General features: G+C 41.1%; 2 long non-coding RNA genes across 2 annotated transcripts in view; both read right to left on the minus strand.

Annotated features, from left to right (window-relative positions):
* Positions 1-99: 99 nt before the first annotated feature.
* LOC127069795 (uncharacterized) lies at positions 100-1,324 on the minus strand. Its single transcript, XR_007783736.1, has 2 exons — positions 1,184-1,324; positions 100-522 (listed from the first exon to the last, which is right to left on the minus strand). It is a non-coding gene; the product is annotated as an uncharacterized LOC127069795 (long non-coding RNA).
* Positions 1,325-9,313: 7,989 nt separating this feature from the next.
* LOC127069774 (uncharacterized) overlaps positions 9,314-13,427 on the minus strand; it is a 275,276-nt gene continuing 271,162 nt past the window's right edge. The window contains exon 5 of the long non-coding RNA XR_007783716.1: positions 9,314-9,874. This is a non-coding gene — a long non-coding RNA (uncharacterized LOC127069774). The remainder of the gene's footprint in view (positions 9,875-13,427) is intronic.

Below are 13,427 nucleotides of genomic sequence, written 5' to 3' on the forward strand. Positions count from 1 at the left end.
TTACGCGTTGCCTTGAAATAATGTCTACCTTGACCTCTCCCTCCTTCTTCTTCTACTTCTTCGAGAGAAAAACAAAGAGAGAGAGAGAGAGAGAGAGGATATGATATACTATTTATTTTTGTTGTTACATAGTAAAATAAATTACATTCTTATTAGTCGCCTAATACATCGATCGATATTAAATTTCTCGTATTTTCCTTCGGATCGATTTCTACTTATTGTTAAATATATGATAGTAGTCATTAATGGATTCAATGGTTACACGCCCAATTGGCCGGACATAATCACATACACACACATACATACCCGTACACATTCATAGAATATAATCGCGCGTTCGAGGATCTTCACGACGAGGAGACACTCAAAGGGAGATGGACCATCATCGAAGCGATATTGCAATATCGATCGATTCCACGTATCTCTCCTGCACCTCCAAAGTCCTCCTATTCTTCATCATAACCGTCCTCGGCTTTGGAGTATCCTCAAAGCGCCATAATTGTCGAGCAAGGTTGAGTCGATCTAAAGACGGAAGTCGAACAAAAGTGTTTAAAGTCCACGTTCCTTCCCGACTCGCGATAACTCGCCTCGATGTAAATGATCTTCTCGCGTTTATGCTACTTTGAGAAACGACGATAAGTAAATAGGTACGGATAAGTCGAGATAAAATTCCTTAAATCGATAATCGTTGTCGTTCGCGATGCATGCCGGATTGTTGGCGGTGACTCGTTGACATGAGAGATATACCTACGCGAAACGGAGATGTAATGGAGCAGATAAGATGCTGACGCATGACTTCTAACGCGATCGTTAATTACATTCATAGCTACCAGCTACGTTCGTATAGCTGGTGTCTGAAGTCGTAAGTCAAGAAGTCGAGAAACTAAAGAGGAAAACGCATTGGTATTTCGTAAGAGAATAATCGGTATAATGCGATATCGATTAGATAAAAAAAAAAAAAAAAAAAAACAGAAAGACAAACAAGAAGAAAAAAGAAATGAAAAGAAAAGGAACAAAGAAACAAAGAAACGAAGAACGAAGAGGAGAGGAAAGAAAGAAAAAAAGAAAAGAAGAAGGAATAAGAAAGGAAAATAAAGTCCAAGAATAAAATAGTACATCGGAGTTACTTGAAAAGTTATCTATTATATATGTAAGTACATATATCATAGTGACAGATACGTACGGTGCATAAGGAACGGAAGCGAGATGGAGATGACGTTTAACCGGAAGGCGGGAGAATCGGGTGCACGTGTCCTCGTAGAAGAATCCACGCACGGTCTGGTAGTATTTAGCGCGGGAATGCGGTTCGCGGTTTGCCGGTTACCGGTTACACGGCCTATCCTCCTTCTCCTTTTCCTCCTCCTCCTCCTCCTCCTCCTCCTCCTCCTCCTCCTCCTCCTCCTCCTTCTCCTCCTTCTCTTTCTCCTCTTCGTCGTCGTTGTAGCGCGCATTCGCCGCGGTAGGTTCGCGGTAGGTTCGCGGTGTATCTTATCAAGGACGAATGCTCGGACACGCTCCACGGCGCTGATCCGTCCTTAGTCTTCCCTTTTTCTCTCTCTCTCTCTCTCTCTCTCTTTCTTTCTCTTTTATTTCTCTTTATCGTCTCCTCTCGCTTGTGTGCATGCGCGCACGCATGTACGCACGCACGCTCGCTCGCTCCTTCTCGCTTACGATGGAAGGGAAAAGGGACGACGATCGGATCGCTCGGAATAAAACGCTTCGACGAATTAAACGTTCTCGATAGGCCGATAGCAGCAACCGAGCGAGTCCGTCGTCGTTAACGCGCTCCTGCGAGCTCGAATATTAATTTAGACCGTAAACGTCGGGATTTATAATGGCAGGGAACAACAAAGTTGCTCGGGCCTCGAGCGATCGCGAGCCGATTATCCTCGGAAACCTGATCTCTCTCTCTCTCTCTCTCTCTCTCTCTCTCTCTCTTTCTCTGTCTTTTTCTTTCTCTCTCGTTTTCTCTCTCTCTCTCTCTCTTTTTCTCTATCTTTTACTCTCTCGATCACCATGCGTTACCACTAACGATACAGACTCTTCGTCATTTTCATGGACAACACTTTCTTAGATGTCGACGACGAGTTTTGCAATTTCACAACTACAAACTCACGTTACTGTTCAAGGAGATATATACTTTATGATATACCTACCTATATCGTCGACTTTTCATACGTCGCGCTCGGCAACGTATTTTCTCCCTTCTAACGCGTCAACACGCAAAAAGTAGACATAGTATTCCCTTTTATGACGCAAATCTACCGCGACGTCTCGAAGAACAGCTCGGCATTTCGTTCTCGATTACCGATACATTGCCGATCCAATTACACGGAGTGCGCCGAGGCGAGGATAAGCGTTCGGTCTAAATATAACTTTGTGAGGAATTAAAGGCGAACGATTGTTTGCTACGAAGCGCGTAACGTAGATCGAGTTATAGATCGAGAAATTCCTCTTTTCTGTAAGAGTCAAGAGAGAAGGGAGAAGGAAAGAAGAAAGGGGGTTCGAGCAATCGGTTCCCTTTGATCGTAGGGATGACGTCCTTCTCCACCCTTATAGCTTCTCACCGTTTTCGTTTCGTTTCGTTTATTCCTTCTTCCCACGTTTCCCACGTGACGTCGTTTCTTCCTTCGTAAGCTTCCTCTCGCTTGCACGGAGGGCCAGCAAGGAGGATGTGGCAGTGACTAATTATTTAGGATGCGTTCGGAATCTCCCTCTCTGTCGCCTCATCCCTCTCCTACTCTTTCTCTTCCACCTCCTCCGCCTCCTCCATCTCATCCTCCTCCTCTTCTTCCTTCTCCTCCTCCTGCACCTCCTCTTCTCTTGCTTCACCATCTCCATCTCCACCTCCACCTTCGGATTTCTCTTCGTCTCTCGTTGGAAGAGGCATCCCTGCCTTTTTGCTCATTTATTTCTCCCCTCGGCTGCATTTCTGCGGAGCCAAACGGAACACTTATATGGACTTCGTCACCGGCGTTCGTTTCGCCGACTCTCGGAGGAGGGTATACCGCTATACCGCGGACCATTGTTTTGCACCGGTAGGCCGAACGCAAGCACCGCCATCCTCATTAGCAATTCAAATTGGCGGCAATTTTTTGAGCGCATTTTTGACCTCCTGTATCGGCCCGTCGTCCGCCGGCTTTGTCCCGGCACCGTGTATACCGCTTCGCGTATACGCGCCCGAAACTCCCCATCGCCATATTAAGGGACCCCGTGTTAAGCTACGGCCTAATAATTGCCCTCCTCTGTCTCTTTCTCTCTCTCTCTCTCTCTCTCTCTCTCTCTCTCTTTCTCTCTTTCTCTCTCTCTACCTCTTCTTCTATCTTCCAACTATACGTATATTTCAATTACTTTTCTAATTCAATTTTTCTCCCTTTGAGACTCGTCGACCAAAAACAATTGCAACAAAATACCTTTTATCAATTATAAAATCGTCGGTAACAACTAACCACTCCGATGGAAATTGTTTAAACGTGTATCGAATCGATCCCTTGAGGTCGTTTTCCCATCGACTCGATCCGTCGATTCATCTCGAGGAGCTAGCTTCTAGTCTTCTTCGGTTTCCTTACACTCACCCCGTAAACTAAGTCCAAACAAACAACCCTCTCTTTCTCTACGTGGACACAAGGACGACGCGGGAGAATGCACGCGTTACGAACGAAAATACCCTTCTTTCTTCCCGGGTCTTCGTGGACGACAACGTTATTTATTTTCTCTCTTTCGAGGAAAGTCCCTTCGTACTTTTGAGACCCTTTTGCCTTCCTTCTTCTTCTCCTTTTTCTTCTTCTTTCCATTTTTTTTTCTTTCATTATAAATTATGTCAAGAGTTTTCAAGAAAACGCTAACGTCTCCTCTTCGTGTTACGAGTTTATATCTTATTTAATTTTTTCTCCTTTAATATATATTTATTATGTTCATTTAATAAAATGAATGAGAGGGAGAGAGAGAGAGAGAGAGAGAGAGAAGGAGAGAAAAAGAGTAGATTTACTGTTTCGGGTTGAAAGCATAAATATTTCATTTTATTGATCGCGATTAACACGGCTACTGTTTTCGGAAACGATCGACCTATTGGAGCGCGTTGAGTGGCTTATAATCTTGTCGTTCGAAATTGTAGGAGTAGTCGGTTTTCTGTATAAAATGAATGCTTTAACTCACAGGGGTGAAGCAATTGCGAAACCAATTATTTTGCTAGGGCGTCACTGGTAAACTACTCATATCGATGAGTTTACGGTGGTTGTTGTTGGGAGTTCGATTTTCAAAAGAGTGGTGAGAAATAAATCGTAAACGATTGTGGGTAAAAATACCCAACGAATTTGTATTTATTGAAATTAAGCCGTGCAAACGTAGTGTGAGTTAATATTCAGCTTGTTCAATATTATTTCTTTTTCTTTTTTAAACAATTTCATAAAATACTTCATCGTTTAATGTAATCGTCGATAGAAAATTTTTATTATATCGTCATTTATACGTTATTTTATACGAAAAAAGGAAATGATTTGCGGATGGTTGAAACATTATACGATAGAACGTCTTAACCTTCTTACGACGAAAGGAGACACCTGAAAAGAGACAATTTGGTATCGAGTTAGAGGGGAGCTGCGGTGGCTCGCCGTTTTTCATTGGAACGACATCGTCGATCCTTCGAGAACGAAGAGAAAAGGTTAGCACGCGAGTAAGTACGACGGGAGATGCACCCAGAAACGGCCTTTCGATTTTGCTTATGGCCGCTTATCGCGACCGTCCCAGCCATCGTCTCTATATTATCCACCTACGTAAGTACGATAGAGCTATAGGGACTATAAGGCACGAATTTACAGGATCCCAGGTGAGCTGGCGCTACGTAAAATTTAGCGTAGAATCGCCCTGACAAATTTTATGCTGTCACTGGCAGCCACGGTGCACCTGAGTCCCTCGCCCTGGGACGACCCTGCCGGTCACGTGAATCGTGCGTTTGGACCTTCAAGACGAAAGGAACCGAGACCTTTTCTTCTTATTATTCTTATTCTCCTTCTTCCTCTTCCTGTTTCTCTTCCTTTTCTTCTTCCTTTTTTACTTTTTCTTTCTTCCTTTTCCTCGGAGACACGTATTCGAAAAAATGACTCGAGAAATTCGCTAGACTTTTCTTTCTTTCTTCTCTCTTTCTCTCTCTTTTTCTTCCTCTAAGTAAACTCTTTGAAAAAATGACTATATATATGTGTATATATATATATATATATATATATATATATATATATATATATATACATTGATATAAATGAGAATTAAGCTACGATTCTTCGTGCACGATCTATTACTACCACTACGAGCATACGCTATACGAAAATTCATACAAGTTAGTCGTGAAGTACCATCGGAATACGGATAAAAACAATTTGTGGCAGTACAGAAGGAAAATACGATTTATCAGGAAAGTTCGTGGTTCGCCTCGATAAACGATCGTACTATTCTTTTTGAATCCTCTTATTGCGATTCGCACGAATTCCAATAAACGGAAATTCCATGAGAAATTTCACCGAATACTTCCCTGGTAAAACGTATTTTCGTTAACCGAGTCATGGACCTTCCAACGATGTCGATTAAAGTACTTATTATCTATATTTTTCACGATCACGAGGAACAGGAAGAAAAAAAGAAGAAAATGATTTCGATCGAAACGGCGAAACGAAGAAGAAGAAGAAGAAGAAAAATAAATTTCTATGCAGACGAGGTGAGAGTCCTCCTGGAAAGAAAGATCTAATATTCGAAATGCGTTTTACGGAAATCACAAAATCGTTTCGACAAACCGGATCTTGTAGTTACGATTCGTAGCTACTTTTTAAATGAGGATAGTCAGATTTTAGGTATGGTTGAACGATAATCGAAAGATAGAAGAGTACGAAATAGTCAGGCGAAAAGGAAAGAATTGAGAAGGATCATTATCGTCTAAGTAGCGACCAGCTCGATTTTTCCCATTTCTTCGTTTATTCGAAGGGGAGAGAGACGAGATCGAAGGTTCACCGTTGGTAATGGCGGCCAGTCGAAAGTAACAAATATTCCGAAAGCCGCTTTCGGAGCTCTTCCCTTAATGATCGAAACGTGTCTTTGCCAGATCGAGCGGGCTTCCCTCGAAAACGATTTGCGAAACGGCAAGTCGATCGCATCTCGTAAAATCCCTTCTTCATGGTGGCCACCCGGAGGGGAAAATGCGCGAGATGGCCTCGGTCGGCGTTCTCTGAAAAATGTCCTCGCTCAACGATACAAATGGGAACGTTCGGTTCTAGCCGATAGAGGGAAAAACGGAACAAGCCTTTTTACCGAACGCTCCTCTACGTACCTACCTACCTGGGTATTTAGACAAGCCTACTAGGACCCTGCATGCCTGAGTCGATGCCTTCGACGATTTTCCAAAGAAGCCACGTCGATTAGTTTTTGTCCTGGAATAGTTTGCAGTCGTTTTTCTTTTCTAGATGCGCGAAATATCGTGACTAAAATAAAACGTTCTATCGATTTAATCGCGAACGAACTTGATCTGGATCCCTCGATGAAAATCAAGATAAATAATATTTTTCTCTAGACGAAAAGAATACGTCGAGAGAAGAACGAGAAGGCCAAACCATAATTGGTTCTGCATATTTATGAAGCCGGTCCCTTACCTCCGCACGAGAGCGAGAACTCTCCATCGTGAACATTTCGATGCTCGAGTACCAGCTACTACGAGTTTTGGATCGCTCGTCGTCGCTCCTCGTATCCTCCCCCTCGTGTGTAAGGACCGGAGCTCGCGAAAGATTTAGGCGAGGCTCACGCATCGATAGGATATATTCGACGATAAATATCCTCGATAGCGACCGTCCTGGCTAAGGGTGACGCAGGGACCATTAAGCTACGCTACGAACCTGTTACAACTCCGCGTCGGCTCGTTCGCGGCATCAGGATAATCTACGATCCTGATTGATCGAGACCACGGTTCTTTTTACTCTTTTTATCTCCCTCCCTCTCTCTCTCTATTAATCTCTTTTTAATTCTTTCAAGAAGAACAGAAATCTCTATCGTTCGAAATTAGAGAGACTTTTCAGAAATATTTTCCCAATTCAAATCTTTCCTTTTTTTTCATTCGTTCAATTATTAACGAAACTTTCGTTCGTTAAATTATTTCTTCTTCGTTTTTTTCGACCCAATCGATTAATCATTTTAATTCGGCGTTAATCACGAAGATGAGTAATGCCGTGGAAGATTACGCGAAAGAATTTCATAATATTTGGCGTTTAAAATTCTCCCATAATACCAGACAAGTCGGGCAACCGAGCAACAGGATCAAAAGAAAAGTCCGAACGGCGAGGCACGCATCGCCTTGGGCGTCTTGGGATAGGACCTAAGTTTCTTACTTATGTCTTGTGTATTTTAATGCGTCCTTTCGCACGCGCACGTGCATCCTTTTCGTCAATCGTAAGACGATGATTATTAACTTCACGACGGAAAGATTTGTTTCTTCGCTTCGCGATATTTAAACGAGGTGATAATAGCAAAATTTAATTCGGCTACGTCTGCTAATTAAATGCATAAACTTACTATCCAATAGTTAGTATTAAATTTTCGAGTAGAGTCTAATTTAAACGTCACCTTTTACCGTTTATTTTATTTGCTTTCTTTCTTTTCTTCTTCTTCTTCTTTCTTCAATGATCGAATTAATCATATTTTCTCAACAATTCTATTTACGGAAAATATATTTTTGTATACAAGGACCTTGGTATTTTCTTTAGTATATATTCGACAGTCGCCTGCATTTCTAGGAAATATCAAATACAAAGCAGAGAGAAAAGCGAGAGCATTTTCTTCGCTTTTATTCCATGTAGGTTATATCGCAGCAGTTCGCGCTTTACTTCTTCGTAGAAGTAAACGACTTGGAGTTCCTTTGTTCAATGCGAGATTCACTTCCCGTAAATTTGCCACCCACAAAGTTTACGTATTCTACGGCAACGATTACGAAAACATGGCGCAAGTTTTATCTCTCCCACAAATTTCCTATCACAGAGGGGTTGCCGGCACTGACCATAACGCCTGGGTCGACCCGTTTACTGAATACAAATAAGACGACCGCTTTAGGGTTGAATCCATGATGTTTTTGAGAGTTAATAAAACCAAAAGATTTTCTCTCCGATCGATCTGTTACCAACGTTTCTTACTAAGAACTAAGAAATCTTTTAAAAATTGACGAAAGAAACGAAATGGACTATTCTTATTTATATGTATATACATTTATCGAGATATTTATATTATATGCGGATTATATGTTTAATTAATGTCGATCGTATTGTTAGGAAAATCGATATAATTAGTAACAAATGTATTTACCTATTGTGTAATTTCATGAACAATCAATGCAAACGTCAAAATAATATAACATTCCCGAGGTGTATCGCGTTTGATATTTAAACGTATATAATAGAGCAAATTTGTTATTTAAACGACGAATGACAATCATCGTTTTTTGCATTCATTTAGAAATTTTAGCGTTTTATTTATGAATTTACGGTAATTACGATGGTTACGTCGATTGAATATTTAAACGTTTCGATACATATGCATGACACGTGCATACGTATATGTCATAAGCATGTATAAGCATTCTATGTACCTGTAACATAAAGCACGTTATTTGCTTTTATAACGTCCCTTTCGAATGCACCGTTTAATTTATGCGAACACGTTGTAGTGCTTTACCTTTTATAGACATTTTATTATGTTTAATGGAAAAAGTAACGAAAAGGTATTACGCGATGAATGTTAAATCGTTCGAGGTACCTTATTGCGTTTATGCAATTAAAGTTTCGCGTTCGAAGCAGTGCATATAAATTAGATGCAATACGTTCGTTGGTAAGCGATCACCGAACGAGGAATTTATCGTCTTTAATTCTCGGATAAACAGAACTTTAACGTTCGATAATTCTATTCTATTACGTAATTATGGAAATTATGTAACTTTTTCAACGGATATAAAGAGAGAAAGAAAATTATATATACCATATATATATAGAGAGAGAGAGAGAAAGAGAGAGAGAGAGAGAGGGAGAAATGTCATAGATTCGAAAGATTTTAGAAATTAGCTAACTGTTTGCAGGAAAGGACAACGGGCTAACACGTTTGTTATAACAGATGTCGATTTAACGGGTCGCACAACCGGACGTCCTTACAAACGTGTGCTATGGATAAGCGGTACCGTCTCTGCGGACAGACCGTATGTACGCGGTGGGTATTCATTGTTAGAGCGATATCCGTTATCACACCATCCGCGAACAGTGCCGCTTGTTCAGAATTAACAATGTGAATGTGAAATCGAGTTTGTCGAGCGTTTCCCGCAAGAGAGTATGTACTTTCTCGATCTTCCGTCTTATAAATTAAAAAAGTCACAGGTGTGTTTTATCGCGATAAACGAGATTTCGTTTGATGACGATAATCAACGTGTTTTTTATTTTTATTATTATTTATTTATTTATTTTTCTTTTTTTATATTTTTCTATATTTTTATTTTTTTTTCGGAGCTCGAGGAACACCTGACGCCTGAGTCATGCGAAAAGGGAGAAAGCCAAAAAAAAAAAAAGAAGCAAAAAAGAGGAAAGGGAGAGAAAAAAATAAATACAGAAAAAAATAGCCGGGTCATTCGTCCAGCAAATCGTCGTACATATCCCCAAAGCGAGTGTCCTGCCTTCGAAGTTAGTGATAGTCCGAGCGTATCGAGCGATAAAGTTTTCCATTTTCCCTATCTTCCGGTCCTCTGGGAGTGAACGGCCCCTTCGTAAGATCGCTACCGAGACTCTTCGTCTTCTCCGGTTCCTTCTTCTTTGAATTATGGTTCGCAGATATCTTCGTCCTTGCGGTTCTTCCTTGCCCAACCTATGCCCTACATTCATGCATACATACCCTATAAGCATTCCACGTGTTATAGGGTGAGATGTTCGCAACGTTAAGGGAACAATATTTTACTTTCAGATTAATAATGTACTGCTAGTAATACTGGAAGAAGATTCATTTCGAGTCGAGTAAATTGAAGATATCGGTAGTACGCATACACGTATATATTAATATATATTTAATATAAATTCTTTCTCTCTCTTTCTTTCATTATCGGGTCGTCTCTTCTTCTATTTTCATTATCGTCCTGTGTATATTCAAATTCCACTAACGTCCTTTTCTTAGGAAAAAAAAATTTAAAAAGAAAAAAAGGATCGTACTCTATGGCATAGAAAACGTAGAGTTCTGGTCATTAAAGAAAAGAGGATCCTTGTCGCGTCGTTAGAAAAATCATCATAGCGGCAATGTCTGGTTCGTATAAATAGCTAGAGTATATAGAGATGCGCTTACACGCGCGCTGCCTCCTATAAAAGAGTGGCGTTCCGCAAACTACCACGAGTACAGGCGACCGCTATGAAGCCACTTCCGTAGGGAAACCGAGTTCCGGTGGGTGGCCGGTTGGGATTGGCCGCGTTTTATCATATTTTATTATACATGAGGGAACCTTTCTCCATGGAACTGCCTCCTTAGCCGGCTGCTCCGTGCCAAGCTATAGAGTATTCGAATTTTCGTTTTGCTACGTTCGCATTCACCTTTGAATTTTCATGAAGCGGAGATTCTTACTGTCGGCATTCGCCGATAATAACTTTTATCTTTTCTCGAAACGTTTAAGTTTAATCTTCGGTTTCTATGTTTGATCGTAAGAAATTAAATTAATATCGTTTAATTAATAAAATAGTTTAAATGGATGTGTTTTATTAAGCAAAAGAAATATAAGTTATATCATTGATCGGAACATTCATTGTTGGTTGGTAACGTCGTTATCAAAATGAAGGATGTACGACGTACCATCATTCGATGGATCTTTTTGCTTCCTGTTTTATAAGTAGAAGCAACAGACGCCATTCAGGAAGTAGTCTGGAACGAAGCCAGATAAGTCTGTCTAACTCGAAGAGTCTCGAGGAGTCAAAACACGCGAAACCTTTTGACATTCGGGGAGGGACCTTCGATTCGTTTGCCAAAAACAATCAACGAACGGTCTAGTCGACAATCGTAAGGAAAGTAATACGATTCCTTTCGAATAACGGAGCAGTAGATAATAACTGTATTTAATGTAAAACAAAAGTGTTACTTTATTAATATCGATCGAATCAACGTTGTACGAACTATCGACATTTTTCCTCAATACCAAATATCGTAAATAGACGCGTTAGACAAACGCCGATATTTTCGCCGATTATTTCATTCTATGATAATCGAGAAAATTCGTTGAAAATATCGACGAAGAAAATACCGACATATATTGTAGAATATCGAATAACCTCGTCTTTGGTATCGTCCGCTAACTCGAGGGCGAGTCGCCGCAAAGAAGGAAGAAGGGAAGGTTCGATAAATCACGATGCACGAGCGCTCATAGTGCTGTCAAGGAGAGGAGGGCGAAGAGGGAGGAAGAGGTGGTGGAGGTGATGGTGGTGGTAGTGATGATGGTGGTGGTGGTGGTGACGGTAGTGGAGAGGATGAGGAGGAAGACAGGCCTATGGGCCGAGAACGTTCCCTCTGTTCGTCCTAGGACGTTGTGCTCGTTGCTCGTTCGTTCGGCCTTTCCCTCATTTCTTCTCCCTCCATCTTTCTCTACAAAAGGACGCAGGAGCAAAGTCTGTATTTGGCATTGCTTTGCTGAAGCTATAAGGGGCCGTAAGGAAGACAGAAGGGCACCGGCAAGGAGTCGTCGACACTGAAGAAATAATGGTAGCCGTCCCAGCGCTCGCGCTCGAGAAGGTTCGCGGGCGCGAGTACCCGCGAGTCTTTCTCTCTCTCTCTCTCTCTCTCTCTCTTTCTCTTTCTCTATCTATCTCTTTCCCACTCCTCCTCTTTTCTTCTTTCCGAGTAGCTTAGTCCACCTCTCCTCTCGCCAAAATAAGACTGCTCCGGGACTCCGTTTATTCTACCGCTGTCCAGGCCTCCTGCCCCGAAAGGATAAATGCTTTCTGGCCGCTCGCTTTATAAACAACGGCCTGTCGGGTGGTCGAAGGGTGGTCAGAGGGTGGAACGCTTTGCTTGGGAAAGACCTTGCGGAAAGGGTGGACGTAGGAATGCCTTCGTTAAGAGTATTTACAAATGTTTATTCTAATTTTTTTCCATTTTTTTCACTACGATGTTAGCTATAAAAATTCTTTCGGATACGGGACAAGTGACACGAGTAAACTTGTAAAAAATAAAATGCTGGACGAAAATAATGCTTGATTAATTTACGGAATGTCAAAGGATTCTTAGGTGTATATATAAGGTGTCTTAAAAATTCTTATTAAAAACTTGTAATACTTGTAGAGGGGATTGGATAGATAAGGTTTCGTTTTTAGAAACTCGTATAAGGAAACGTATTCGTACTGTATGTAAAATAAAATCACATAGACATTACATCCTGGGTCCATTAAAAGAACTCTCGTATGAATTTTGAAACATCCTGTATATATTTCGTATATCGTAAATACAAACAGTCGTGCGAGCATCGAACCTCTTTCGAGATATCGCTACAAAATTAATGACGGATAAAAAGCGTACGCTCTCTGGTCTTAGAACGTAATAAAAGTCGAAAGAGTAAAAGAGCGCGAGAAGAAATATAAGGGAATGGAAAGGAACGGAGGAAAACTAAGGAAACGCGGAAGCGAAAAGAAACGTTCATGGTAACTCTAACGTCGAAAAGGGAATGATGTTAAACGAGATACAAAAGGTGAACCTTACAGAAAAGGTTTTAATTAGAGTTCTACAAAGTAATGAGCTCTTCCTACGTTGTTATTACCCCTGTTATTCGTCGTTGCTTTTAAATAATAGAGCAAAAATAAGCTTGAAATTGTAATAGTCGAAGAGTAACGAAGGGGTTGCTACAATAGAAAGACCTTTTGACAATGAATCAATTGAAAAACCACGATCGATCAAACGCGAGACAACGTGATAACCACCAATCCAAAACTTCACAGTCAATTCTGAGAGTCAGCGTTGAAGTTTCCTACGTAAAAGCAAAGAACTTTCGACGAGATCTCGACGAGGAATCGCAAGCTTTTTGTCGGTTTCAAACCAACGAAAAATGACTTTCGTGTCCGGAGGGAAAATGAGGGAGCAGGAAGGTAGGTGAGGCCACGATTACGACGGCTTCTCGACACTATGTCGAAAGACCACTCTACTTATCCACGCCTGCTCTCTGATATCTCTCTCTCTTTCTCTCTTTGATGAATGTTGTCTCATTCGAGAACAGAATCTCTTTTGGCGATCTTGCCCTTTCCCCATACTTTCTCTACTTTTTTTTCTTTTTTTTTTCCTTTTCTTCTCTTTCATCTTTTTTTCTTTTTTCCAACATCGGCATCATCGTCGTCGTCGCGTCGTCGTCGTCGTCGCGTCGTCGTCGTCGTCGTTGTTGTCGTTGTCGTTCCCATTCTTGTTGAAAC

The sequence above is a fragment of the Vespula vulgaris genome, chromosome 1 (assembly GCF_905475345.1).
Source record: "Vespula vulgaris chromosome 1, iyVesVulg1.1, whole genome shotgun sequence".
NCBI classification, from domain to species: Eukaryota; Metazoa; Arthropoda; class Insecta; order Hymenoptera; family Vespidae; genus Vespula; species Vespula vulgaris.